Raw genomic sequence first — 27537 nt, forward strand, 5'->3', positions numbered from 1 at the left:
TTTTTAACAGGTCCCTAAATTCACTGCCATACTTGAAGGCAAGGATAAGTAACAATCATATTCTATGAGAAGGAAAGTTTTAATAAATTACTGTATGTGAAATTTTACTAACAGGACCAAAAATAGTATTTCACCATTTTTGTAATGATAATAACTTCAATTTCCCTGTAGGTCAGGCTTCTGCTAAAATGTAGGGTTTAGTATAAATATCTTAGTAATATTAGATCATTTCAAGCACTCCTTTTTCACATACTGTCTGAACATTATATAGACATCTTTCTTTTATATTTTGCAAAGTAAGAGGGATAATGCAATCTGGGTCTACTGAATTTAGAGACATACAACTTGCAGACATACAACAGCATCTGAAAATGGATGGTTTTCATGAAAATGGAAATTCCATGTGTGTCTTTTTAGTAACCGAAGCAATTGTCTTCCTTCTTGGAATTTATCCTCGTTAACCGACTATTTCTTTTATGTTACTCTTCCAGAGTTGCAGAAGTCTGTAGGCTGTGTGTCTTTTGTTGTGCTTGCAGAGTGCAAATATGGGTTTAGTGAATCTTGTTGCCTTGGAGAAAGCAAGCTCATTGGTGACACAGGAGAAGGGCACAGAAGTTCTGCATTTGGTATCAAAAGCAACATGTGGCTACATTCTTCTTCTTAATCCAGCAAGACAGTGAGACACAACAGTCTAAGAACTTCAGGGTTTTTGTATCAAGGAAAGCACAGTACCCAAGAAGAATAGATGTTACTGATCTCTGACCAGCATTCTGGCATGTTGCCTTAGGAACTTAAATTTCTTTGTTTATTGGGGTCAACAACTGCTCTGGCAAATTTGATATGTTAGGTATGCCATACACATTACTTCACTTGTTGTATGTAGTTAATATGGTAATAGTAATAGCCCTGATATAAATACCGCTGCTCTTATTTTAGAAGTGTTCCCACTCAGCACTGCAAGAATATGGTTTAAGTACTGCCATAAAACTGCTAATTCTATGACATTATTAGGTAGAAAAATAAAAATATTTCTGTTTACACTGGCATGTTACTATGGTTGCAGGCAGGCCTGAGTGACGTCACACCTTGGATCCATTGTGAGCATTTATTTAGGTAGTTGTCTCCATGGAAACATTTGTTTGTTTTGATGTTACTATGTGTTAAATTTTAAACAAATTTTTGTGGTTCTATACTGGATTGTTATTGAAGGCTAGTTAATCTACAGAAGCTTTGTAAATATACCTTACTCCCCTCCCTCTAAAATATTTTTGGTAAAAGATCAAGTGAAAGCATAATTGTCCTCTCACATTCCATTAATAGTTTCTTATGTTGCTTTAACATGTTTTCTTGTTGCTGAGGAAGCCATGTGTTCTAAAGGCCAGAAAACTCTCCTCCATCTTTTTGAGAAAGGAAGGTTTTGTTCCCATGGAGAATCTTCACAACACACTTTATTGTGCCCTTACTTTTGAGCAGTCCCACCCATACTCTATCCTTAGTACATCTTGCCCAGTCAGCTGTTTCGCTGAGTTCCCACAGTCTGGATCAGTCAAGTCCCTACAGGAGTGCTTGTACCTGGGACCATCTGGGTCTTAATTCAGCAGTAGTTCACCACCACTGCGGGACTGTGGAAGAATTAAAATAGATAATGTTTGCTCTAATTAGCTGGCAAGATAACTCTTGGCAAGAATGAGTACATGCTTTCCCCCTTTGTCAACTGTAATAGAATTGTTGCCTTTTCTTTGTATTGAACAATTACGATGCATCTTGCTTTCTTAATATAGTTGAAAGGAGTATTACTTTGACGCCCGCACTCATTCAAAATAACTCTCTCTCCCTGAGGTTTCGCTGAAGTAATTTGTATTTAACAGAGATCTTACTGAAGCCCCTCTTAAATTTTTAAAATACGTAAGTAGATATGAAGTGGTCTTTATATATAAATTAAGCACATAGTAGCTGTAAGTTGTGTTTTACTTCCTTACTGGAGAGATTCTTTTAAAAGTGACATAGAATCTGATTTATGTAATCCTACTTCATGCATGAAATAGGCATAACAGTTAACTTGTGTACTTTAATATGTCTGTATCAGGAAATAAGTTTTAAGTGGATATAAAATAGTATGCAGAGCATAATCTATGCTAATAAATCTAACTCTTCCAGGCAAATTGTGAAGAAGTGCAGTTATATGTAGAAATGTAGGTAAGTTACAACAGAAAGTGTTCTTTACCACATCATCTATATTTTATTTTAATTGAAATTAAGATCCAGTCCTTTCTTGTCCAAGATGCCAAATGTAATGTTGTCTTTTGCACTTTATCCTTGAAAAGCTTTTCATTTAAAAAAAAAAAAAAAATCAGCTCTTCTCCCCCTTCTGCCAAGAGGCATAAATTCTAAAAGTGAAACAGTGATCACTTATGAGAAGAAAGATGGATTTAGATTCACTTGCTGTTACGCGGGCTTGTTTTGTGCATGCAAAATGGGTAAGTTCTGTACCCCTAATGATGGATGCTGATTATGCTTTTAAAAACACCTTTTTGTGTGATTAGACATCACGTGAAAACTTACAGATAACAGTGGTGGGTGATTCATTTCCCAGCTGATGCGGAATGCCGCATGATATCATACATGGTACTATATAGCAGCTTGCTTGGTATTTGCTACACTTTGTGGCCTATGCCGCTTGTGGACTATGGGGACTTCTACTGGTTTAGAGTAGAAGTAGGGGTCTGATAGGAGATCTTGCTTCCTGGGGTTTTGGAGGGTTTTTTGCCCTTTTTGCCTTTTTTAAGTCAGCCTAATTTCATCATACTGCACCATCATTTAAAATTCCCTGTTTTTCATTTATAAAAGCGGCTGTGTGAAATCTGTGTTAGTTATATAAGTAACTGTTACTTAAGTAGGTAACACATAAGTAACATTTTATTGATTAACAAACAAGTATTTTCTAGACTGTTAAACATCAGCGTAGACTTTGTCTTTTGTTTTCCATGGATTGAAGTTTATAATTAAGATGTAAAAGGATGAGGCAGCACTGTCTGCAGCAAGCGGGTGACTGTAAAGTTTAGGATCCTGAGAGGAGTGGGCCAGGTGAATAACAGAATTACAGACCTGGACTTCAGAAGGGCAGATCTTGGCCTGTTCGGTTTCCTGCAGGAAAATGCCCTGGAGGGCAGGGGGGCCCAGGAGAGCTGGTTGATCTTGCAGACGGAGTCCTCAGAGCACAACAAGGGTCCATTCCCATGCGCAGGAAGTTGGGCAAGCATGGCAACAGGCCAGCATGGGTGAACGTGGAGCTTCTGACTGAGCTCAAACACAAAAAGGAAGTAGAGAGAGGCTATGCGGGAGGAATATAGCCCATGCATGAAGGAACAGAGTGAGGAGAGCCAAAGTTCGGCGGGACTTGAGACTAGCAAGGGAGGTGAAGGACGACACGAGAGGTTTCTGTAAGTACGCTGGTAGCAAAAGTGTGAGCTGACTGCTCGGTGTGGCAGGGGAGCTAGTGACAAGGGACATGAAGAAGGAAGAGATACTCAATGCCTTTTTTGGATTCCCTTTACAACTGGTAGGGCTTGCCCTCAGGATTCCCAGGTCCCTGAGCCTGTGGGCATGAAGCAGTACCCACAGTAAAGGAAGACAGAGTTAAGAATCACTTGAGCCAATTAGACAAGTTGATGGGACCAGGTGGGATGCATCCAAGGGCGCTGAAGGAGCTGGGCAATGTCATTGCAAAGCTGCTGCCTAGCACCTTCAAAAGGCCCTGGCAGCTGGAGGAGGTTCCCAGTGACTGGAAAAAGGCAAACAGTGCACACATCCGCCAGAAGGAGGATGCAGGTGACTACAGGCCAGTCAGCGTAACCTCAGTCCCTGTGGAGGTTGTGAAGCAAATTGTCTTGGAAGGCCTTTCTTAGCACACAAAGGACAAGTTGATTTGGAGCAGACAGCATGGATTTGCCAAGTCATACCTGATCAACCTCATTGCTTTCTATGATGAAATGACTAACACTGTGGGCAAAGATGTGTACTATACCTTGATTATGGCGAGGCCTTGGCCCCGGTTGCATCATCGCTAAATTGGTGAGGTATGGGCTGGATAGCAGGCTGATAGTCTAGGAAGCAGCTCTGGAGATGGTGATGGACAATAAGTCGAACGTGAGTCAGCAGTCCTTGCAGTGAGTGACTTTTGGCAGCAAGCAAGGGCAGCTGCATCCTGGGCTACATGAGTAAACGTGTGGCCAGCGGGTACAGGGAAGTGACCCTTCCCTTCTGTTTGGTGCTTGTGAGACTGTATATGGAGTGCTGTGCCCAGTCTGGGGCTCCCTTGTGCAAGAAAGATTGATACACTGGAACAAGCCCAGTGTGGGGCCACCAAGACGGTCAGGGGCTGGTTACGGTATATGATGACTGTGGCAGGGAAAAAAAAAAGTTTCTTTATGTTCCTGTGTAAACAATAGGAATTAACTTCCCATTCTGAAGTTAGAGGGGAAATTTTATAGGAATAAAGCACGTGAGTATGTGTATGTGTTGTTTGACTCCTAAAATAGGGACATGCGCTAGAAATCATCCGTCTCGTAAAGAAGACTAATATACCATAAAAGTTGTAATTAAGCTATTTTTAATCTGTCTATGTGTATAAAGCTACTAAAAGAATTAAAATGTGGTCTGCTTAGGATGTGATGCTGGTAAATGGAAGCATAGTGCATTCGATGTAGTTTTTCATCTTCCTGCAACTTAAAAAAAAAACAAACCCAAAACACAATGGGCTGACTTGGGAGACCCCATTTCTTGTGTTCTTCCCATTATTTAGAAGTTTAAGAGGACTATTTTACAACTGAATCGGAGCAAATCTCGTTAAAGACCAGTTGTAACTAACATTAAGTTGAAGAAGGATTCACCAACACCCCAGCTTAAAAAAAAACGTGAGTATGTACTATCTTTCCTATTCTGTTTCATCCTCCCCACCAACGTAAAACTATTCCTTGGAGAAGTGTTGGCACATTGTTTTCAACTTTGTGGAAGGCTGTGTTAATCAGGCTACTAGATCCCCTGATTTGGAGTTGCTTGGAGTCTTGAAATGCTTGGGAGCTGGAGTTTGGGGCTAATATTACAGAGGAGGAAAAGAAAGGGTCGTTTGTAAATGCTAAGTGTGTATCACCTGATCTGCCCCTTCAGGTTGGGCACTGCATGGTCTCATCCTGATGGAGTTAGATCTGGGCCAGGCAGGTTTAACTTATTAATTTGAAATTGTTCCTGGAAGTGATGTTACATGCACCTTCTTAATGTATTTTGCTCATGCTCTAGCCAGACTACTAGTTGGTGAGAATTTTTAGGTGTTATATATAGAGTTAGAACTTGCAGTGTTAAAACACCCAAGTGGTGTTACTGGGAACCAGTTCTTTGAAAGTTATCACCCTGATTAATTAGAATGGTGTTACTGACTATTTTCTGGCTTTATTGAAGTGCAGTTCCTTATCACTTCCGTTTGTGTGTGGAAACACAAATGAAATCCAAATTTTTCTTTGAAACTTGATCTCCGTTCATGACTTTCTGCATTATTTTTTTTTAATGCATATGCATGCATTCCCATGAATTTAAAACAAACAAACAAAACCCAAAACCCCAAAAACCAACCAAACAAAAAACCCAAGCATTTTGATATGGAATCCTGGTATAATCACCAAAAAGGGAAATACTTGCCCTTTGAGAAGTTTTTTCCCAATTTTGTAGTCAGTTTTAGGTTCTCATTCTTTACAAAGGGTCTGGGTGTTACCAGGTAATACATAATTTTGAAAACCTTGATGAGATTGCTAATGTTGGTGCTGATTCTGAAGGCTCCCTGAACATGTTAATTACATAAACAGATCTCTGTGGCAGCCTTTGCTAGGAAGAAATGCTATTAGATACTGAAATTTTATGGTTGAAGGAGCAAATACAGAAAGCCACCCAGTTTCAGTGAGGAACTCAGAAGGATGATTGCAGTTGACAGAGTGTAGCCAGGAAGAGCACGGCTAAAACGTGCACCGTTCTGGTAAGGAGTAATATTGACACCTCACCTGCTGCCAGTCGCCAGCATTTTCGGCAGTGCAGGCGCTCCCAGCGCCCCGCTGCTTTGCTACGCACAAGTACTGTTACTGGGCTGCTGCTTATTTTGAAGAGCAGCGTTGTGTCCTGAACGGCCGGCACCAATTTTTGCAGCGCTCCCATCAGAGTGTTAATATCGTTGATTTAATGATGTAGCGTGTGAGTTGGGAAATGCTTGCAGCCTGCCATTTTGTCAGGTGGTGTTTGCCTCCAAGACTTCCTTTGATCCACCGGTTACTAAAAAGACACAGTACCTAAGGCAGGAAGGGAATGTTTCTGCACTATCTGGACATTGGTAATTCAGGCAAAAACAACCCAGAAAACCTTACTGCAGTGTTTTGTGTCAAGCCAGGAAGTTTCTGCTTAAGCTGTAGAACAGCTTTAAATCAAACGTGAGTCTTTCTCAGTGATGGCAAGCAGCGGACAACATCTTCAGGCAAGCTGTTTCAGTGGAGAGAGGAGTGCGTGGTGAAAACCTCTGCGCTTCACGTCTGTTTTGAATGTCTGATACTCCTGAAGTCCAGCAGCTTTTCTTGCTGCGTTGACTTCCCGCTAATTGGCTCTGGAGATCCTTCTTGGGAATGGTGCCACGTCCTGTGCAAAGCCGCGTGGCGCCCAGCTAAGGGGAGCTTGCCGCAGGCTGTGCTCGCTGCAGAAGTGGAAGCGGTGCAGCCACAGCTGTGTGCTGCTGCACTCACCGCGTTGTCCAGCCTCTCGCATCGTGCCAGGCGAATGCGCCAGCTTTCCTGGCGTTGGCTTGGTGTTTTAACCTGAGCGCTTTGTGAAGAGGATGGTAATGAGTGCTGGCAGAAAATGAAGAACACAGCCCTAGCAGCATTGAATTGTCTTCCTCCTCCTTTGCCTCAGCTTTGTTCTGGAAGGAAGCGTCCTGAAAGCGTGGGTAATCTTTTAGTCTTACACTGTTGCCCTATTTTCAGGGTTATGGCACAAGCTTTATAAGATGCTTTGAAATGCAAAAAGCTTTCTGGCGCGCTCCTTGAAGCAGACGTGAAAGTATAAGACCCTTAAGGAAAAGGATAAGCCACTGTCATCTGGCATGAAGGTGTTAATGCATCTCTTTGTCTCCGCTCATACAGCAGAGCGTTGTACCACTTAGTGCCATTTGTGATCATGGGCACCAGCAGCTGCAGAACAGTGATGATCTTTGGCACCAGGCTGTGACTCTCATGACACATGAATTCATTGCCCAGATGTCTTGGGTCTTCATTCTGTGCCCTTCAGTTGCAAATATTGTTTAAAAAAAGAAAGTAAGCTAATGAGTGGAGCAGTTGTTGTGCTGTCAGTGGCTGTATTTTTTATACTGTGTAAAAGATGCAACTGATAGCTTGTATATCATCATAAAAGTGCATACAAAGATAAGTTGTTTTTCTTTCAGCTAACAACCGATATACAGTGATATTGTAATGTGATCGTAGTTCATTACACCACAACTGAAAAATCAGTATGAAAAAACAAGATAGGTCTGTGCTTATTGTTTGGAATCTAACTCAGTTGTACAAGATCTGCAGATACACTCATTATAATTCCCAGTTTAGTGCCAATTAACCCTGGATTTATCTGCCTCATGGTATTTGAGGTGTTTTGTTGTTCAGCGTGGGGTGGTGTTGGTTAAGCTTCTGAACGAAACTGGTAGTGCTGGGAATGGAGAGTTTTATCTCACCCGGAGGAGTGTGGGAGTAATACAAGAGGCTACTGAGGAGAGGATCAGAGAGGAGAGGGCAGGCAGCTCTTGCTCATCATCATGTGCGGCCTGTATTTCACAAAAAGGTGTGTGTTCACTTCCGCAAGAACGCGGCTCTGGGGTATGGGATAGATGGAAAATGGTGACTGCGCTGTTTACCGTCTTGTCCAGTCACTTCCCCCTGTATAGCAGCTACTACTGCTGCACGCCAAGCTACTCTGTGGCTCTAGGGGAACATAATGAGCCCTCTTTTGGTACTCCTCATGCTCAGTCTTCCTGTATCTCAATTTGAAACATTTCCATTTTCTTCCTGTGGTGGATGCTGTGTGGAAACAGATGCCTGGGGCACTTTAAATCCAAGTGGAGATCAGCGTGCTCTTGCAGGTAAAATAGCGTGTGTCATGCTATTCTCATTTGGCTTGATATCAATGGAAGGTTTTGCAGGTTTGCGAGCAGTATGTGTTGATTAGCGTTTACAGCTCTGTAAGAGGGTGTCTAGGGAGAAGGTTTTAAGTTGGTATTTTTGGTGGGTTTTGTTTTGTTTTTTGTTTTAGCAAAAGGAATGAGTATTCTAAAAAAAGTCTGTAGATAGACGAAGGAAGAAACAGGGAGTAACTTGTCATTTATAGGGTCTTACATTTTTTATCTGAAGTACTTTGTAAGATGAGAGATAAGTTTCAAACATAAGAAAACGATAGGAGAAGGTACTGAAAGGTAGCTATGATGAAAGAAAATGTATACCCCATGTGGTAGCTGATAGCCACTCTATTAGGTGATATTCTTGTGTATATCCAAAAAGAAAGAATTTTGATACTTTTCAAGCATTGTATTGAAAATAGGTGTTGGATGAAAATGGTGGTGAACTGTCTATGATTTGAGTTTAGACATTTTAAATTCTAGTAATTAAAGATAATGAGCGGTGTGAATGCAAATCTGAGAGTAATGACTATAATCTGATTAAATGTTTTTTGCTCCCAGTAAATCCTGGTATTAGTTTAAAATGAACAGTGAAGAGTATTCAGTTTAGTAATTCCTTGAGAGGACCGATACATTTGCCATGTGCTCCAGCAGCTCATCCTTTATTAAGGTAGCACAAATAGCATGATTGGTTTTCTAAGCTTTTATAGTAAAAATAAATAGAAATTGTTTCCTTACTTTTACAGAAAAGCTGGAACTGTAGTTCCTCTTCCAGGCAGGCTGCTTTTCTTGCATTGCTTCACCTCAGATGAGAGTAGTGGGAGAGCTTTTCATTGTGGGTGGCATAGCTGGGAAAGCTGTTGAACTAAAATGCACAGAACTAGCTTGATCTTTTTTGTCAAGACAACAGTATGTGACAGCTTGGGTCTCCACTAGCCAAATGAAATGAAAGCTACAGAAAGGATACCAAGCAATCAATTAAAGAAGCTGTTTGGTTTTCCTCCTGCTGTACTGATAAGATGAACTCTGGTTGCCGATTTAACAGCCTGGTTTTGAGTTTGACCTGCAAATCTATCTGACTGCGGCTTCAATCAACATGGGCGGTTTTGAACAGTTTGTCTGATTTTAATAATTTTCTGATTTAGTCCTGTGTTCTGTGACCAATCAATGAATGCATGAATACTTGGGAGATTGTTCCTTTTATTCCCCTCTTAATTGCTACACTGTGTTACCCAGTCATTCTAGTTCTACGTCTTTAAGGTACTAATCTGTGAAAGGCATAGTCCAGGTGGACAGTGAAGTGTCTGTCACCTGAGGTAAAGGTACATAAGAGCTATCAGACTAAGGGCTACCCATAGAGAACTGGATGTCTTTAATGTTGGGGACAGGGACTTCATGTTATCTACCACGGCATTTGCCCTTTTTGGAAGTGTTTCAACTCCATTTGTCAAAGCCTTGAGACAGAGAAGATAGCAAGATGTACTTTCTGGAGACAGTTATCCAAATAATTTATGCCAAGTGTTGATTGGATTCCTCTACGTGCTTGCTGCAAGTGTAATCTCTTAATCTTGGAAGAAGTCATTTGCTGAACAGCACAGCTTCTCTAACGTACATACATAGTGATTTTTAAAGGAGTTACAGTATTGACTAACCTCTCAACAGCATTATTGAGTTAATTGTTGTATGCTGATGCTTAAGAAAATAAAGCACACAAAGTGTGCCCGTTTTGCCTGTACTCAGAAGAATTATGGCCAACATTTCTGCTTGTCATCTTCATTGAGCTCCACTGAAAATCTGTGAGGCTTTTTGGAGCTTTGAAGAGTGAGAGGATTTGACTTCTGATACCTCTAAAGGGGTGGACACCCTACCTCTGCTGCAGGGTAGAAAGGCACAAAGACACTAGTTTTTGTAGCTGTGGTCTCAACGGGGCTTTGTTGACCTGTGTAGAATAAGATGTTTAGCAAATGCATAAAGCTTACTTTGGTTATATTCTACCCTATCAGACTTTCAGTAATTGAAGCAGAGTGTTGGCCTGGACCAGTTACTGCTGAGCTCCTTTTGGTTTTGCTGTCCTTACTGTGACAAGTTAACTCAATTGTAAATAAAGGCATCAAGTACTTAAGCTAGTTTTAAATTAACTACTTGTATAAACATACCTAATATAGAGGCTCTGTGATAAAAATTACCAGCACATAACCCTGCAAAGGTGTTTGTCTGTTGCTTGTTATGGGGGGAGGGGGGGGTCCACAATAGGCCTGCACCGGCTGGTATATGCTGTCCGGCACATAGAGTTTAACACTATGTATGTACATGGCATTGTCTTAATATATTGTTTTTATGTCATCCTGTTTTCCTGCAAGAGTCAGTTTGCAGTTTTGCTTTCTAGGCAATGAGGATATACCTGACTTGCTTATGATACAGGCAGTGCTGGTGGAGCGTGAGACCAGGTGCTGGATTAGCTCCCATGGAAAATCATCAGCAGTCCTCTTTCAGAAGATATTAAATTACAAATAAACAGATATATAAGAATCTGGTGGGGGAAGCCAGTCTCCTGACATGCACCGGAATAAGAGCACAGAATTCCAATACGAATTGCACCGTTAACTGGCCACAATTTAGAAAACTTACTCTCCTGTACCAAACATTGCGGGAATGGATATTACTACATTGAAAATCCTCCTTGCACCAAAATACCATATTGTCAGCAAATGACAGTTTGAAACAGTACTTGACTTTCTTGCTTTAGCTTGTAAAATCAGTGGCTTTGAAGAAAATGTCAGCTTCTGAATTGTTTTTCCTGAATTGCTATGTGAAGCCTTATTTCCTGAATATAAGTAACTAAGAGCTGCTAGGTATTGCTAATGTAATTATGCAACGATTCCTGTTTGGAAATGAAGCAGAAGGTGCCCTTTGTACAAAGCAAAAGTCAAGCGGGCAGCACGTATTTAGCAGTTTGTATTCAAAGGCTGGGGAGTTGTGACCTGACAGAAAACAAAAAAAGAGATGCATTGAAAGGGAGTTCTTATTCCCTTTCAAGAAGGTTTCTGGTGTTGGGTATAGCTGGTTGCATTGTGAGGGGTGTTTTTTGGAAGGAAAAGCTTCTAAGGTATTTTGAGCTTATTAAACACTATTAACTATTTGGTGGTATCTGATCACAGCAACGTTGTTTGACTGGATGCGTCTAAGGAGAGCTTAATTTCATCCTGGCATGCAGGGAGGTCCTCTGCCCTGATAGATTTTTGCAGGAGATGTAAGAGAGAGGCTAAATTTGGCAGAAATTTCCCCTAATAGTTCAGTAACTCTAGCTGCTTCCTTAGTTCAGTCACTGAAGTTATGTTAAACATTTTCAAAATTGTTGGAATCTTCCGCAGCACTGGTTTGATACCTTCCTTCAGTAGCTGTTGATCTAAATAAGTCACAGATTTCTAAAAGAATGTATGCTTGTTCTTTCATGGTCTCCTCTCTGCCTTCACAATTCATTCCAACATCTTGGAGGCTTCCTAATTGTTCCTTGTCATTTTGGTTTGTGGTGATGATGTCTGCAAGATAGAAAACCATGTGGGTAAGCCTCCATTTATTGTAAGCTTTTGGATCTTTCAAATAGAGCTAGCGCTTTGAATTGGGAGAAGCACGATGTAAATGAGAGAGTATCTGTATTGGTGTTAACTCTCAGAATTTTCTGCGTTTCTTTTGGATTGGTTTCGGGTGCACATGAGTCAGCAATGTGAAGACTGATAAACAAACCTTTAATCCAGGGGAGGACATAGATTCCCATAGATAATTTGGTCACTGTCTGTTTATAGCTTTTACAAAGTGCCAAGATGTTGGCATGGACTGTTCTGCAGATTCTGTGGTGCAACTGAGACTTCCATTGGTAAAGAAAAATGTTTCCCTCTCTGAACTCAGAGAGGACCGATCTCTCTCACCCCAAGGAGTACTGCCTCAGAATCAGAATGGCTTATTTCTGAAGCTGGATGTAGCTTTATCGTAACTTTTTGTTTGGCAGACTTTCTGTGGTAGAGTTATCTTGGGATTTTTAGGATTTTTATCAGGAAATTCATAGAGCTCTGGTTTGCAAACGCTCTCTTTTTTTTTTTTTTTTTTCTATTCAGTCTCTGCTTTGCCTACGTTGAATTGTTTAGGCCACACAAGGGCCTACACTTATAACTTGCAAGGTACTTTGCACTTCCTGCAGATGTTCCTTGTTATGTTTAGTAGGGGAATCTTAATTCAGATTGATGGTTGCTTTGTCAATTACTGCAACTTTGTGTTGGGATGGTAACTGCATAGAGATGGCTCTTGAGATATACAAAATAAGTAAGTAGGCAGATGCGTTAGCTATTTTTCCCTAAGTGGTGCAAAGATACCTATCTCCACAAGATATGGTTAAGGAGAAATGATAGAAGCATAGCAGAGGAACTTATCAAAGAATATTTTGTGCATTGGAATATATATATATGGAATTCCATATATATAGCATATATATGGAATTGTCTTTAGACTTGTGGATCTGTAGAAGAAATGTGGTGCCGCCTTTCTTATATGCAAGTGTTATACAGCTTTTGCTGCTGTATAATTTAGCTTGAAGACTTCCCATCTGCATTGACAGCTACGCCTAGCCCCAATTTTCTTTCTGTAAGAAAGAGAAATTTCCTACTGGAGAAATTAATAAGGAGGGAAACAGTCCAGAACCGGTACTTGATTAGAAGGCACGGAAAACAGAAAAGCAGTATTTACTTCTGCATTTGTGTATATCTCTATGGCACACATGAGCAATAATGTTTTGAGACCAGCTATAAGTGTTATCAGAACATGAGCCTTTTCAGCTTCAATGTGAAAAGTCCAGTAGTTAGAAACTGCTCATCGCTCTATACGTTCTCATGGAGGTTGTTTCAGTGCCTGTTCTGCCAAAGAACAGTAAGATTTTTCTGGAAATGACATTGATGCTTGAGTGAGCAGAGAGAAGTAACTACTGTAATAGATAGGTAATAAATAGATAGGTGCATTGTTGCTTTATGGTAATGTTGCAACAGAGCTTTTTCCAAGAACGCAGGATATATATGATGTCCGACCACTCAGTGCCAAATGAGCTTCTTTGGATCCATACAAAAAATGAAATATGTGCTCAAATAAGGATCCTGTTGACATGACAGTTGTCTTACATGTATTCTTTGGTCTGAACGGAAACAGCCTCAGTTTATAGTTATTTATGTTTTTGATTTGCTGGGTTTTTTGGTTTCTTCTCACCTGATTGCAGGATCAGCTGTCTGAAAAATGTTGGCCTATTTGATTTTTTTGGGATGTTTTTCACTATGCTTCAGTTTCAGGTTAACTTGAAAGCATTTTATTATGTCTATGAGAAGAATTCAATGTGTTTGGTGTTCCCCTATTCATTCACTGTGGTAAAACCATATCAAAGCTATTGCGAAAGGTGAACCGAGCAATACTGTGCTCTTGACATAGAGTTTGTCTTCTGACATTCTTTTGAACACCTCACTTTAGAGAATTAATTTTCAACATGATTTCTGAGCAGGTTACAGTTCTGCATATGTGCTTTTCAAAAATACCGTGCCCACCAATTAAAACTCTTTGTTGCTTAAAAACCTTCATTTACATGCACAGCGTTCTAGATTACTTGTATATAATCTGAACTAGAAAGCATGATGTCTACCAAATGAGAACAAATGCAGATTTAGAGATATATCTGAAAACTTGGATTTGGTAGCTGGATTATCTTTGGCCTTTAGTTTGTTTTGTGATGTGAAGGAGGTTTAAAAAATGCAAGACTGGACATTTTTAAAAAAAATTCTTATAATACTTGTTTAAGTTCAGCTTACTTCCTAATTTTTCATATCAGCAAGAATTAGCTTGGACTCATAGATTTCCTGTTTGTTTCCCACCTCCTGTTTTCTTTTTTTCCCCCCCTGTTTTTTTCTGAATGATAGGAAAATACTTTTTCCCCAAATTTTTGTGTGCATTCAGTTTTTGAGTGAACTAACTGGCTTTGTTCCAGGTTGAAGTAATGATGTTTCTGCAGGTTTGTAGCTGATTCAACAATGCTGTACACAAAGCAAGAATATGATTTAAAGTGTTGAAATGTCAATTGTATACATCTCAAGTATATGCAAATTTTTTTTGTGTATGTGCTTTTTTAAATTGTAGGCAAAGATTAGGAGGACTATTTTGCACAACAAACAAGTATAGATTTCCTGGGTTTTTTTTTGTTTTTCTTTTTTTTCTTCTTTTTTAAATAGTACAGTTCTCTTAGAATCATAGAATCGTTTAGGTTGGAAGGGAGCTTTAAGATCATTGAGTCCAAATGTTAACGTAGCACTGTTTCTTCTTGTCCTATCACTTGTTACTTGAGAGAAGAGACCAACCCGCATCTTGCTGCAACCTCCTTTCAGGTAGTTGTAGAGAGTGATAAGGTCTCCCCTCAGCTTCCTTTTCTCCAGGCTAAATGAACCCAGTTGCCTCAGCTGCTCCTCATAAAACTTGTTCTCCAGACCCCTCACCAGCTTTGTTGCCCTTCTCTGGACACGCTCCAGCATCTCAATGTCTTTCCTGTAGTGAGGGGCGCAAAACTGAACACAGTATTTGAGTTGTGGCCTCACCAGTGCCGAGTACATGGGGATGATCACTTCCCTAGTCCGGCTCACCACATTATTCCTGATACAGGCTAGGATGCTGTTGGCCTTCTTGGCCACCTGGGCACACTGGTGGCTCATATTCAGCCGGCTGTCGACCAACACCCCCAGGTCCTTTTCTGCTGGGCTGCTTTTGAGCCACTCTGCCCCAATCCTGTAGCGCTGCATGGGGTCATTGTGACCCAAGTGCAGGACCCAGCACTTGGCCTTGTTGAACCTCATACCATTGGCCTCGGCCCATGAGTGAATATGTTCTATGTGAATTAAAGGTTGCTTTTTCTATCCCTTTCCCTTCATTTTTCTTTTCTTCAGTTGGTGACTTTTTTTTCTTTCTACTGAACAGTGTAACTTCTGAATTAGGATGGGCGTTTTGTCAGAGACCTCACTGAAATAGAGTGAGAAACAGACATCTTTCACTATCAGAACAAGCAATAAAATGTTCAAATTGCACTTGTGGTTTTATTTGAGCTTCATTGTGATTTAAAACCATGTCCCTGCAATACACACCCTTCGCCTTGCCACCATCTTGCGTTGTTCTTTTCATGACGCTCTGATGTGGATTGGCCCAGCGTAGGTGAAATGGCCATTTTCGTAGCTGTAAAGATCCTGCCTGCAAATTAAAAAACTTGAATAATATTAGACATTAGATATGGAGCTAGGCTTTGTGCTGGAACATCACAAAATCCCAAGAGGAAAGCAAGAAAGAAATTCTAGGAAAGCTAGCAGCACATCAAAGTTGCTTGGATTTTCTTCCGTGCAATTTTAAGGAAAAACTGAGAGGAGAAAAAACTTCTGGATGATGTGTTGCTAGAAAGAAGGTTGGATCCTTTACTATTGTTACCTAATGAGTTTAATTCAATTCTTATTCTGCTCCTTGTGCAGTGGTTCACTTTCAACACCCAATTCAGTTCTTAATGAAAGCATAATTTAAGCTCTAATATCTTGAGGCTTAATGAGTTAAGATCATACTATGTCAAGTCCTATTTAATAATGCCCTTATTCTTTGAGCTCTTGTAGTTCTGTTTGAATTTTGTCTGAATCAAGATGTCATATCATATAATCATACAAAATCTAGTTGTTAGTGAGATACTGAGCATTGAGCATTTTTTGTTCTGAATCTCATTAATAAAAATAGCACTATCTAGTATAACTGATTTCTATTGTGAGGATTTCATTTTTCTTTCCTCTATCCCATGCCACGTCCACATCCTTTTCTTGGTTGACTGATCTCATCGAAAGAGGTAACTTGTCCTCCCTGAATGTCAAAACCATCAAAACAGTTACTGCATGTGGAGAGAAAGCAGTAAGGAAGCTTACTGGCTATCAAAAGCCTGTGGGGACTTGGTGCTAACATGAAAGTTCATTGGGTTACGCCTCTCTTCCTATCTCTGATTGTCATTTATTTATACAAATTCAGGTTAATAATATAACAGAAGTCTTGAAAAATAGCTAATAATCTGAAAGCTGCCCTTGAGAATCTTTTTTTTTTTTTTTCATGCTTATGAACCATTTTGTATAGCTTCTGAAGATTAACTACTTGGGATCAAACGCATTCGCTTTTGCTTAAAGGACCTTTGGCCGTGCAGCATTGGACTTGCCTGTGGTTACAGCTTGTGACAGTATTCTAGCTCCCTTTCAACAGTGTTTGTGTTGGACACTATTTCATTGTATGTAGACTGGTCTCCTTTGTGAACAAATATTTTCACACTGCTGGGGACAGTGAATCAAACTACACAAGTCCAGTCATCTACCTGTCAAAGCACTTGACGCTGTCCTACACTCCATCCTTGTCTCTAAATTGGAGAGACATGGATTTGATGGATGGACAATTCAGTGGATAAGGAACTGGCTGGATGGTCACACTCAAAGAGTTGCGGTCGTCAGCCTGATGTCCAAGTGTGTAAACCAATGACGAGTGGCATTTCTCAGGGGTCACTATTGTGACCATGCTGTTTAACATCTTTGTTGGCAAGACGGACCGTGGGATTGAGTGCACCCCCAGCAAGTTCGCCGACAACACCAAGCTGTGTGGCACAGTCAACACACCGGAGGGGAGAGATACCATCCAGAGGGACCTTGACAGGCTTGAGAGGTGTGCCCATGCAAACCTCATGAAGTTCAACCAGGCCAGGTGCAAGGTCCTGCACCTGGGTCACAGCAATCCCAAGCACAAATGCAGGCTGGGCAGAGAATGGATTGAAAGCTGCCCCGAGGAGAAGGACTTGGGGGTGTTGGCAGCTCAGACCCTGAAAGAGAGGAAGCTGACGATACTTTTCCCCTGTTTTCCACTCTCCATGCTTCCAGTCAGAAGTTGCGCGTACTTTTTACCTTGCACAAACTCTTGTGTTCTCTGGATTCCTCTGTGAGCTCATGCAACATGTCAATTTGCCAGAAAACAACTCTACCAGGAAAAAGAGGACTGTCTTCTCTGCTAGGTTAATGAATTGAACTGACTCACAGAATTGTCTGATGAGTGCCAGAGAGAAGGCAAGGGAATGTGCAGGACTATATGGCCAGGAGCCATGGATGAGGGAGGGAGGACCCTGAGGTACAAGAAGGGAACAGAGAAGGAAGATACAGGAACGAGCTATTCCTTTCACTCTGTTTTTTCTTGAAAATAACTTGATTGTTACAAACTAGGAAAAAAATAGTGATTTTATTTTTGCATTACTAGTGGAAAAAGCCGTAAAAAGTAGAATGAAAATTAGCAATGTTTCTTCATTAGGTCAGATGTTGCACCACCACAGTAAATCAAACTGGAAAGCTGATCCAGTTGAAAGATACCTGGGGTATTTTTTGGTGTTCTAGTATTTCTTTTTTTTAGATTTATTTCAGCACTGAGCCATTGGTGCCTGTGGCAGGGGCAGGAAGCAGAACAGACATTTGTTTCAGCAATACTACTGCTCAATATCAATTCATGGACTTAATTGCTATCTCACTGGAGTCAGAAAAACCTCAAAAGTAATAATTGCTGAATCACGGAATCACGGAATCACGGAATCTTCAGAGTTGGAAGGGACCTCTAGAGATCATCTAGTCCAACTCCCCTGCTAGAGCAGGATTGCCTAAAGCACATCCCTCAGGGCTGCATCCAGGCGGGTCTTGAAAATCTCCAGAGAAGGGGACTCCACCACCTGCCTGGGCAGCCTGTTCCAGTGCTCTGTCACCCTCACTGTAAAGAAGTTTTTCCGTGTATTTGAACGGAACTTCCTATGTTCTAGCTTGTGCCCATTGCCCCTTGTCCTGTCGCTGGGAACCATTGAAAAGAGCCTGGCTCCGTCCTCCTTAAACCCACCCTTTAGGTACTTGTAAACATTAATCAGGTCCCCCCTCAACCTTCTCTTCTCCAGGCTAAAGAGTCCCAGCTCTTTCAGCCTTTCCTCATAAGGGAGGTGCTCCAGTCCCACAATCATCTTGGTTGCCCTTCGCTGGACTCGCTCCAGAATATCAGAATATCAGAATATACTGATGCCATTTTTCAATAAAAATTCTCAAGTAACTTAGATAACTCCAAAACACAAGCAGCTACTTAAGATCCCCATAAGCACCTGGGATCCCCACATGCTACTGAGAGTTCTGTGATTTGCAACGTTTGAGGGGTTGTTGTGAAATCAGTCGCTGTTAAAGAGAAGTTCCTCCACGTGTTGTCAATTCAACATGCAGAGGCAATATGTTCTTCTGCATACTCAGCCACCAGTGCAATATAGTCTTTGTGAAAGACAAACTTCAAAGTTTGAAACGCTTACCCAAGCTCTACATCTGTTTCACTCAAGCTACTGCCAAAGGTTTGCTTGCTGTGGCTGCTCGTTTTGAAGTAGCCTAAATCCGTACATGCTTTCTAAAGCATACTTTGAATTGCTACAGGAAAATAAGCTTTAGCTGCTGTTGATCAAGTGCACAAGTAAAGTTACCACCTCAGCGTGAAACCTCTATAGTTTTGCAGATACTTCCTTTGCAGCTTTTTATCAGTAGCTAACCACTACATGGATCTTTATTCTTAAATGTCCAGATACAATATTATTTTTGTTCCCTTAAACTGAAAAAAACCCAACAAACAAACCCCAAACAAGTGGATTCTGCTATTCTTTTAAGCTCATTTGATCTATTCCTCTAAACCCTATATAACCCTCAGACCTATTTTCTGCTTGGACTTTTTCTTTTCCTCATCCTCCTTAAGTCCTGTTAATCTCTTTAACCCCTTTAACTCTGGGATTTGCTTTCCTTTGGAAGCTTTTACCTACTGCATGTTTTTGCCAAGTCATTTTCTTTCTCTAGTTCCCCCCTTCATTCCCTTCCTAATACTGGTTTATCTGATAGGCTTATAGCTTTTGGGTCCCCCCCCCTTTTTTTTTAAACTTCAGATTTTATTTTAATGAAAACAAATTTTCACTGTGAGTATAGCGCATGGGAAGGAAGTGCAACAAAAATAAAGCTAACAGGAGGAAAAGGTTAACTTCAAATATAGAAGAAGAGAGTTTTCATGAGAGAAGCCTAAATGTTTAGGTTAAAATGAAGCCTGATAAAGGTATCAACTGCTGGTTTAGTGAGCTGCGGACGTCCTCTTGCTTCAGATGCAGCTTCATGGCAGTTCACAAGCTGTCACAGTTTCAGATACTTAGAACGAACTAGATGCGCTCTGTTTTACTCTTGTTCAGTGATGAGACAAAAAGCACGTGGCGCTTCCAGGTTCATTTCCTGAGCGAATGATGTGTGTTCTTCTGCCCTTGCTGTCCACTCCCTGCCTCCAGAGAGGTTTCTGCAGTTCATGACTATTGCTGTGATATAGAGAGGGCATTTTGCACTGTACTTTGCATTGTGCCTGTCTTGTTGCTTTGCTCTACTGGAACGATGAGAAGAAGACTGATGATGGGATCACCTTTTGATTGTGGGGTATACGAAGTCATTCAGTTAAACTCCTTATATCTGCCAAGATGCTAGAAGTTATATCTATACAGTAGTTGTGAAGGTCACCTGGACGTGTTCTTTGTCAGTCCTAATCTTTTCCTCAAGAGAATCCACTTCTGGTAAATAGCCATGCACTCAAAGATGCCTGCATTCCAGAATTGACCACTGCCTTAGCTGAAGATCTCTGTTCTATCTTCTTCCTAGGAACATTTTTCTGAGGATATTTTCTGGAAGGGTATCTTCTTTCCTAACAATTTGCCAATTTGCACTTGCTTGCATCAACATCCAGATGTCTAATTTCAGTCTCACAGTTTTACCCATTAATTGGGCAGAAGTCTCTGATGCAAGATGATACCTCAAGTTTTGTTTTCTTATTTGTCTCTTTTACAACTGCCTTTCTTTAGATCTATTAGGTAGTGCAGCTCAAAGAACCTGATAGAATTGTATTACAGTATCTTTCCTTCTTGCCCCCCTCCTTCTCCATTCAGCTATATTTGTCAAGTTTTTACACAAGCCTGGGTTAGTCATACACACTGTTCAGTTTTATCCAAGAAACTGTGTTCTCTTTTTCATTTGTAAATTTTTTGCATTGTATATCTAAATTTTGTAATTTTTGTTCTTGACTGATATGTAGCGAGAAACAGATCTTCACAGGGTGTGTTAAATACTCCATTAGATTGTACTGTTCTAGCAGCCTGGTTAGCCTGCCTAGGGACCTATCTTTGGTTTGGGTTGGGGTTTTTTGGCTGCGAATTGTGGGGCTGATAGTCAGTAAAAATGATGAGCCTTATAGCCCAAAGAGAGCAGAAAGTGAACATCGTAAACTACAAAAGGAAAACAATAAACTACCAGCCCTATAGCATAATCTGCTTCTTGGTTAAACAGATTAGCTTTGGACTTTTTGCTGGTGACATTCTTGGAAAAACGAATACATCTTTTAGATGAGTGATGTATTTTGCAGAGACCAGTACAAATCTTTTTTTGCTTCAGGGAGTTTGTCTGTGGTACCTTTTTACTGTCAACGCATACAGTACAAATACTACTAACCATTGATATTAATGTGCATTATGTTTACAGACTACATCAAAAAGGTTGGTGTGTTATCACAAGTAGCAAGAAAAAAAAAATAAATGTCAGGTCTGCTAAGCAAACAGGAGTGAATGCTTTGGGAAATACCACAGCAATAATCATAAAGTTGCTGCTGTAAAATGGTAAATTAGAAAAATCTATTTGTATGAAAATCAGGGAGTTTCAGCTGTACTGAGTTTTTAGTATTGCAGACTGCTCTTGAAAAAAAAGTAAAAAATTCTGGACAAGTTGAGCAAGATCCACCTATTATTTCTCCTAACTTAAAAAAAAAAAAAAAAAAAAAAAAAGAAAAAATCAAACATCTTTTAGAAGAAACACTTTCTCATTTCCCTTTTTTTGTTTGTTTGTTCGGGTAAAGTAGAAATGGCTTAAAGTTCAAAGTCTGGTCTGAATGTCATTAGGAAATATGCCTTTGTTAGGATTTGGGATTAAAAATCTGTTTTATGTTCTGATCTAAATGTTATCATCGCACCTTTATATGATTAAATTGAATAATTTAAATTATTGATTCTGATAATTGAGAAGTGTTTATTATTACTTAGTTAGCAGTTACCTACGTGGATGTGGGAGTAGTCGTGGCAAATCAGAAATTGCCTGATTAAACCTATTGTGCCAGAAAGTCAGAAACTGTGACAAGTAAGCCACTCGGGCATTCTGTTGCCAGTGCAATCCTTCATTCTGCCTTCTGAATGAATGAGACTGCCTTGGGAAGGGAGTAAATATAGGGAGTGGCCAAAATCCTGTTTGTTCTGATTTACAAGAGATTAAACTTGTTGAGTTTTACTTGACCGCTTGGTTGACTGAGACACCCAAGTCCATGGTGAATTTAAGCTAAATAAACCTTACAGACAAAAGTCCTTGTTTATGCAAAAACATTTGTTGGGCTCCCACCTCTAGTTATACTGTCTTCAGGCCCTTGTCAGACTTTCTTTGCTCCTTAGACCTTTGTGGGTAGATGACAACTTCCACAGCAAAGCAGCCCTGGTTAGTGTAACCTGCTGTAATCCTCTCTGGCAGTCTAGCAAGAATAGAAGCTTCTCTGAGTATTTTTACATCTTCTTTACCCTCTTCAGTCTAAGCAAATTGAAAGTTAAAGTGACGTTTTGGGATGGAGGTATGGGATTACTTTCAGTAGCTCAAGAGATTAAGACAGAGCGCTATTAAATTGAAGACTTGGCTGTATTAATGCTGAACTATAATGGTACTATGAAGTTAAAGATTTCTAATATCGGTCAAGAATTTTGTGTATTGGATATGTGGGGTCTTTTCAGCTAAAATTGTAGACAACTGTTAATCCAAAGAGTATTGAAATCCAAATAACATAGAAGTATTAATTTGCAACATTACGTTTTCACACTGTATTGTTCTAATCTTATGAACACGGGACACTTAGTAGTAATATTTACAAATGAAAACTGCAACACTTGCTCTTGAAATCTACTTTGAGCCAATGTTTAGGCTTTTACACTTGATGTTCACTACGCTGATACCCAGGCTCAGAACCGATGCTTTTACGTGTATGAATTTAGGCTCCCAAGAGCAAACGGAGGAATTCAAGCTTTAGTTCGGAATCTCCCTGTTTGTAGTAGTTACATGTGAAGAGACCCATCAAGGAAGGGGAAGTGATGAGAAGCTTCCTAAACTTCTTCTGACTATGTTCAGTCTGTGGGCATAGATACAAGCAACTTTCATGAGTGTACCATAAATACACTGTTTCCTCCACTGAAGGACATTGGAGAAGTTTTTTTGTAAGAAGCAGAGCTTAAAATAGAATAGCATGAAAGAATGTGTCCTTCCTAAATATAAAGGTTTATTTGTGCCATAATAAAGTACAGGGATTAAAAAATTTTACATTATTAATGTCTCTCATATATATTTTGTTCTTTTCATGAATGTGGCCAAACTTACGACATCTGTTTTCGTAAAAGCCCTTTTTTCCCTACCTTCCCTCTATCGTTACTATTTCCCATTTTGTCTCATTTTCTGGTCGATAATTTTAATTTGCATTTCTAGTGTCTGATTATATCATATTTCCGTAGGTATTCACACATTCCTTCTATTCCGTTAATCTTTTTTTCCCCTTTTTTAATGTACAGTATTTTGTCGTTTTTCTATGTGTCTATTAACTCTACAGAGTGCTAAACCTAAGAGAAGAGTGTTAATAGCTGAGAGCTCACCCTTGGCATACTTAATTGTAGGCAAATTGTTTGAACTTGTAACACTTGGAAAATGAAAGTTAATCTATTTGTTTTGCTACTCCCATGGAAACGAGATATTTATAATGAGCTTCTAAAAACAAGTTACAAATATACACAAAGAAGCTGATTCTTTGTAGCAATTGCTTAATAGAAACAAACTGGTTTGTTTGTGGTTTGTTAGTTGTTTTTTTTCAGTTCAACTTCATGACCTCTGGAAAGCTGGTGTCAGGAAGCAGCTTCCTGAATGTGAACAGAGCACTAAAAATGGTGGAAATAAACTGAGGGTAAGAGTGCCTTGTGTGTCATGCAGTGATCATAGTATTATCATTTTTCATAGAATCATAGAATGGTTTGGGTTGGAAGGGACCTTTAAAGGTCATCTGGTCAAACCTGCCCGCCGCCTCCCCCCACTCCCCCCCGGCAAAGAGCAGGGACATCTTCAACTAGATCAGGTTGCTGAGACCCCCGTCCAACCTGACCTGGAATGTTTCCAGGGATGGAGCATCTCCTGCCTCTCTGGGCAACCTGTTCCAGTGTCTCACCACCCTCATCATAAAAAAATTTCTTCCTTATATCTAGTCTAAATCTACACTCTTTTAGTTTACAACCATTACCCCTTGTCCTATTGCTACAGGTCCTGTTAAAAAGTTTGTCCCCATCTTTCTTTTAAGCCCCCTTTAAGTACTGGAAGGCTGCTATAAGTTCTCCCTGGAGCCTTTTCTTCTCCAAGCTGAACAACCCCCAACTCTCTCAGCCTGTCTTCATAGCAGAGGTGCTCCAGCCCTCTGATCATCTTCGTGGCCCTCCTCTGGACTTGGCTCCAACAGGTCCACATCCTTGTTGTGCCAAGGGCCCCAGAGCTGGACTCCAGGTGAGGTCTCGCAGAGTCACCTCTCTCGACCTGCTAGACACACTTCTGCTGCTGCAGCCCAGGAGGGTGCAGTTGGCTTTTTGGGCTGCGAGCGCACATTGTTGGCTCATGTCCAATTTTTCATCCACTAGTACCCCCAAGTCCTTTTTCACAGGGCATTTTTGTGGACCTGGAGCAGGCTGGTCCTGTGGCTTCAGAGTTTTGTAAGTCAAGAGCTACGTAGGTTTGTTGAGAGACTTTGCCTCTGTCATTTCTACCTGCTCAGTTTGTTTTCTCCTCTGCATTCAACCCATGACTGTACAGATAGAAGAGAGGGTAGGAGCATGCTGTTCTGCTGAGTAACGATGACAGCAGCTGCTCAGAGTTCTTTGAGACCTGCGTCTAGAGACAGGAGGGCTTGTAGCATTGCTACTTGGTAATTTAGATGCTATGGTACATAGCGTACCAAAAGTGCCACATATTGTGAGTTAATCAAGAGTTATGTTCTTAGGGTTTTCCACCAGACTTGGCGTACCTTGCAACTGTAGAATTTTTCAGTCAATTATGATGCTTTTCAAATTGATTTGATAATACTGTAATAGATGTGAGAGGGAGAGAGTATGTTTTTGGAGTGTAGAAAAGATAACGAATTTCAAAATGAAAGCTGTTTTATTTAGGAAACTTTTACTTGGGATATAGTTCCAAAAATTCCTTTACTCCCAGTCCCATTTTTAGTGTCACTCCAATTTAATATTTTTTTGCTGGTAAAGAATATCTGTCATAATGCACATTCCTTTTTCTTTTGGGTCCAGCAGCAATACTACATTGCTCATGTACGTATCCAATTACTGGTGACACCTTAAATTGGAGGGGAAAAAAACCTCATTTCCTTTCCCCATGTTAGTGAGACAGGGAAAAGACCAAATGTGAAAGGTAGGAATGGCTACCATTGACTTGACCATGTCTTGTTCCTCTCGGCACTCTTATTTATGTATTTTTCCTTTTAATACCAAAAAAAGAAAAGTCTTCCTCTCCTATTTGATAAGTGCAGAACCAAAAATTTGCATGTGTTAATAAAAATAAAAGAAGTCAACATGAACTTCAACAGCTTTTGCTGAAAGTGGTCATTCCCGTTGTGATGATCCTGGCTAAACTGTGGCAGTCCTGATTGGAGACTTCCAGGTAATGTATGTGCTACAGAAGATTGCATTTGAAAGGTCTGTATGTTAGACTTGGCTGTGAATCTGTAATAAACACAGGCCTTCTCGTATGGTGTTATGCTGAAGCTGTGCACTGATTGCCAATGCCATGTTTTTCTAAATGAGAGGCAAACCAAAATGAAGTCCTGACCTCTTGAGGTAGTTAAAAGTTCTCGGGCATGTTTTGTCAGAAGAGAGCTGTTAATCCTATTAATGAGAATCCTGGACAAATTCCAAGTAGTGAATTGCAGTTTATTCAATGTGTCTTTCTGATTAATGAAATACTGGATTATAGTCTTCATTTCCACTGTCATGATGTTCTTTTACTAGCTAATTCCATGAGGTACTCAAGCATATGCTTCATCTAAAGCAGACGAGTAGTTGCAAACAGCAAAGTCTGGTCAAAAAACATGTAAAGTTTATTTCTGGCTAAAATAGGGAGTGTGAAGGATGTAGGGATTAAAGGAAATAAAGGATAAATACAGAAAATAAAGGATACTAGTAATGAGTGGTATGTTAAAGGGTTGCATTAGAGTTGAATTTTGTTGTGAATAACGAGTTTCTCCTTGTTTTAAAAGCCTGGAGTAAAATTTCATTTTGTGTTTAATTTAAGTAGCAGTCAATTCCTAACTGTTGGTATCTAAAACTGAGAAATCTCACTTCTCCCTTTCATTAGTGCAGGCACCCTCCAACTGAGGGGGATTTGACCTCTGAAGGTGTCTGAGAGAATATCAAAGACAAATCAATGATAGAGAGATAGATTAATTGCTCTTTGCAGTGGCTCTTTGTGGCATTTGAATTAAAATTAGATTTCTATGCATAGTTTTTCTAGCCTGAGATTTCGATTGCCAGTGTACCCTTTCTCTATCCTTGCATCGATCATTTATTCCTGTATAAACAGCTGTCACTGTTGAAAGGACTGGTCTGGGTTGTGTGGTGTGGTTTTTGTTGGGTTTTTTGCTTTGTTTCTTTTCTGATTTGCTTGAAGTGCTCTCTAAAAGAAGTATTAAAAGAAGTGGCTTAAGTGGAAGCAAAACTCATGTAGTAGCATGTTTCCCAGCAACATGGACTCTCAAATATTTCTTTGACTTTGAGGGTTTCATAATGTTGTAAGCAATTGAAAATATCGTCTTCTATTAAAGATGGTACTATTTAAGGTTACATCACCGTCAGAATTATAACATCTTTTTGAAAATATTTCTATTTGATCTGTTATGTTTTAGCTTAAAACGTATGGCTAAACTGTGGTGTGTAAATTCTTGTTCTAAAGATCAGGGAATCTGTAATTTATTAATGCAGCAAAAGGTGTGCTTTTTTGTGTGGTAGAATTCATAGCAGAGAAAAATTTTATTTGTGTTTTAATGCTGTGGCCTCGTACCATTTTTAAAATGAGGAATTCTAAAATGAGGAACGCTACTGAATTTTAAAATGAGGAACGCTAAAAATAGTTTCATATTAGGGAAAAGAGAGGAACAGCGCGTACTCCACTACATTATCTCCTGCCTAAACCGAATGTTTTAAAATGCTAGAAAACAGACTTGCATGAATCGCCTTTTGGTTAAACACAGCTCTGTAGTGAATGCTGTGTTTCTTTCTGAGAGTTTTATCAGTTGAACTCTTTGGCCTGTAAAAGATCTGCAGGAGTGACTGTATAAGTAGATGTTTGTAAAGCATGAATTTTCCACTCTACTTGTCAGATATTGCACTGTACACTGCGATAGCAAGGTCGTCTCTACTTAAAGTAAGCCTAAGCAAGTAACTTACCAGTGTGGAAATATGAACTTCCTCTTAGTGAAAACAACAGCAAGTCTTCAGCTCTGAATTTCTGGCGGGTTTATGAGTTCATCAGACTACTATATTGTGTTTTCCATGAACTTGTGAATGTTTTATGAAGCAGGAAAACAGGTATTGAATTCACATTCATCACTTGAACATTTGTCAGTCTTTAATAGAGGAGGAATTTCAAGTTTTTAAATGCTTTTCAATAGTTTGCGTTACACAAAGTATCACTCTTAATTCACTTGTGAGTATATGAATAGTGACCTATGAATAATATGTCATAACCAGTTATTCAAAGAGGAATAAAAAATATTAGAAAGCAAAACTCACCTAAAATGCTTCAGTTCTTGTCTTTTGTGCGTGCAAGCTTTACATGTGATCACCAAAAGAGACTATATTTGATTTGATGAGCTGCAGGCGTTCTGACAGCAGGCCAGGTCCCTTTGTTTCCTCTTTATTTCTGAATTTCTGAACATTCATCCAGGGAAGTTTCTAAAGTGCTATCTTACCAATGTACACAAAAAAAAGAAAGTGAAGTTCCTGGGATATATTTTATTTGTCACCATAGATGGGCTGCATGGCTCTTCCTGTTCTTGCAGTTTTCTGTTGTTCATTGTGGTAAACTGAAACCGTCCTGCTATTCTTGGAATGCCTGTTGTACTCTTTTGTAATTTCT

The 27537-nt window shown here is 39.9% G+C and overlaps 1 protein-coding gene and 1 long non-coding RNA gene across 2 annotated transcripts in view; one reads left to right on the forward strand and one right to left on the reverse strand.

The window, feature by feature from the left end:
- The window catches only part of TPPP (tubulin polymerization promoting protein), a 66895-nt gene that overhangs the window by 16584 nt on the left and 22774 nt on the right, over positions 1-27537 (forward strand). The window lies entirely within an intron of this gene.
- Positions 15099-27490, reverse strand: LOC128905598 (uncharacterized). The gene is made up of 3 exons (XR_008464910.1): positions 27192-27490; positions 15349-15451; positions 15099-15226 (listed from the first exon to the last, which is right to left on the reverse strand). It is a non-coding gene; the product is annotated as an uncharacterized LOC128905598 (long non-coding RNA).

Source organism: Rissa tridactyla, chromosome 2 (genome assembly GCF_028500815.1).
Source record: "Rissa tridactyla isolate bRisTri1 chromosome 2, bRisTri1.patW.cur.20221130, whole genome shotgun sequence".
In the NCBI taxonomy this organism is placed as follows: Eukaryota; Metazoa; Chordata; class Aves; order Charadriiformes; family Laridae; genus Rissa; species Rissa tridactyla.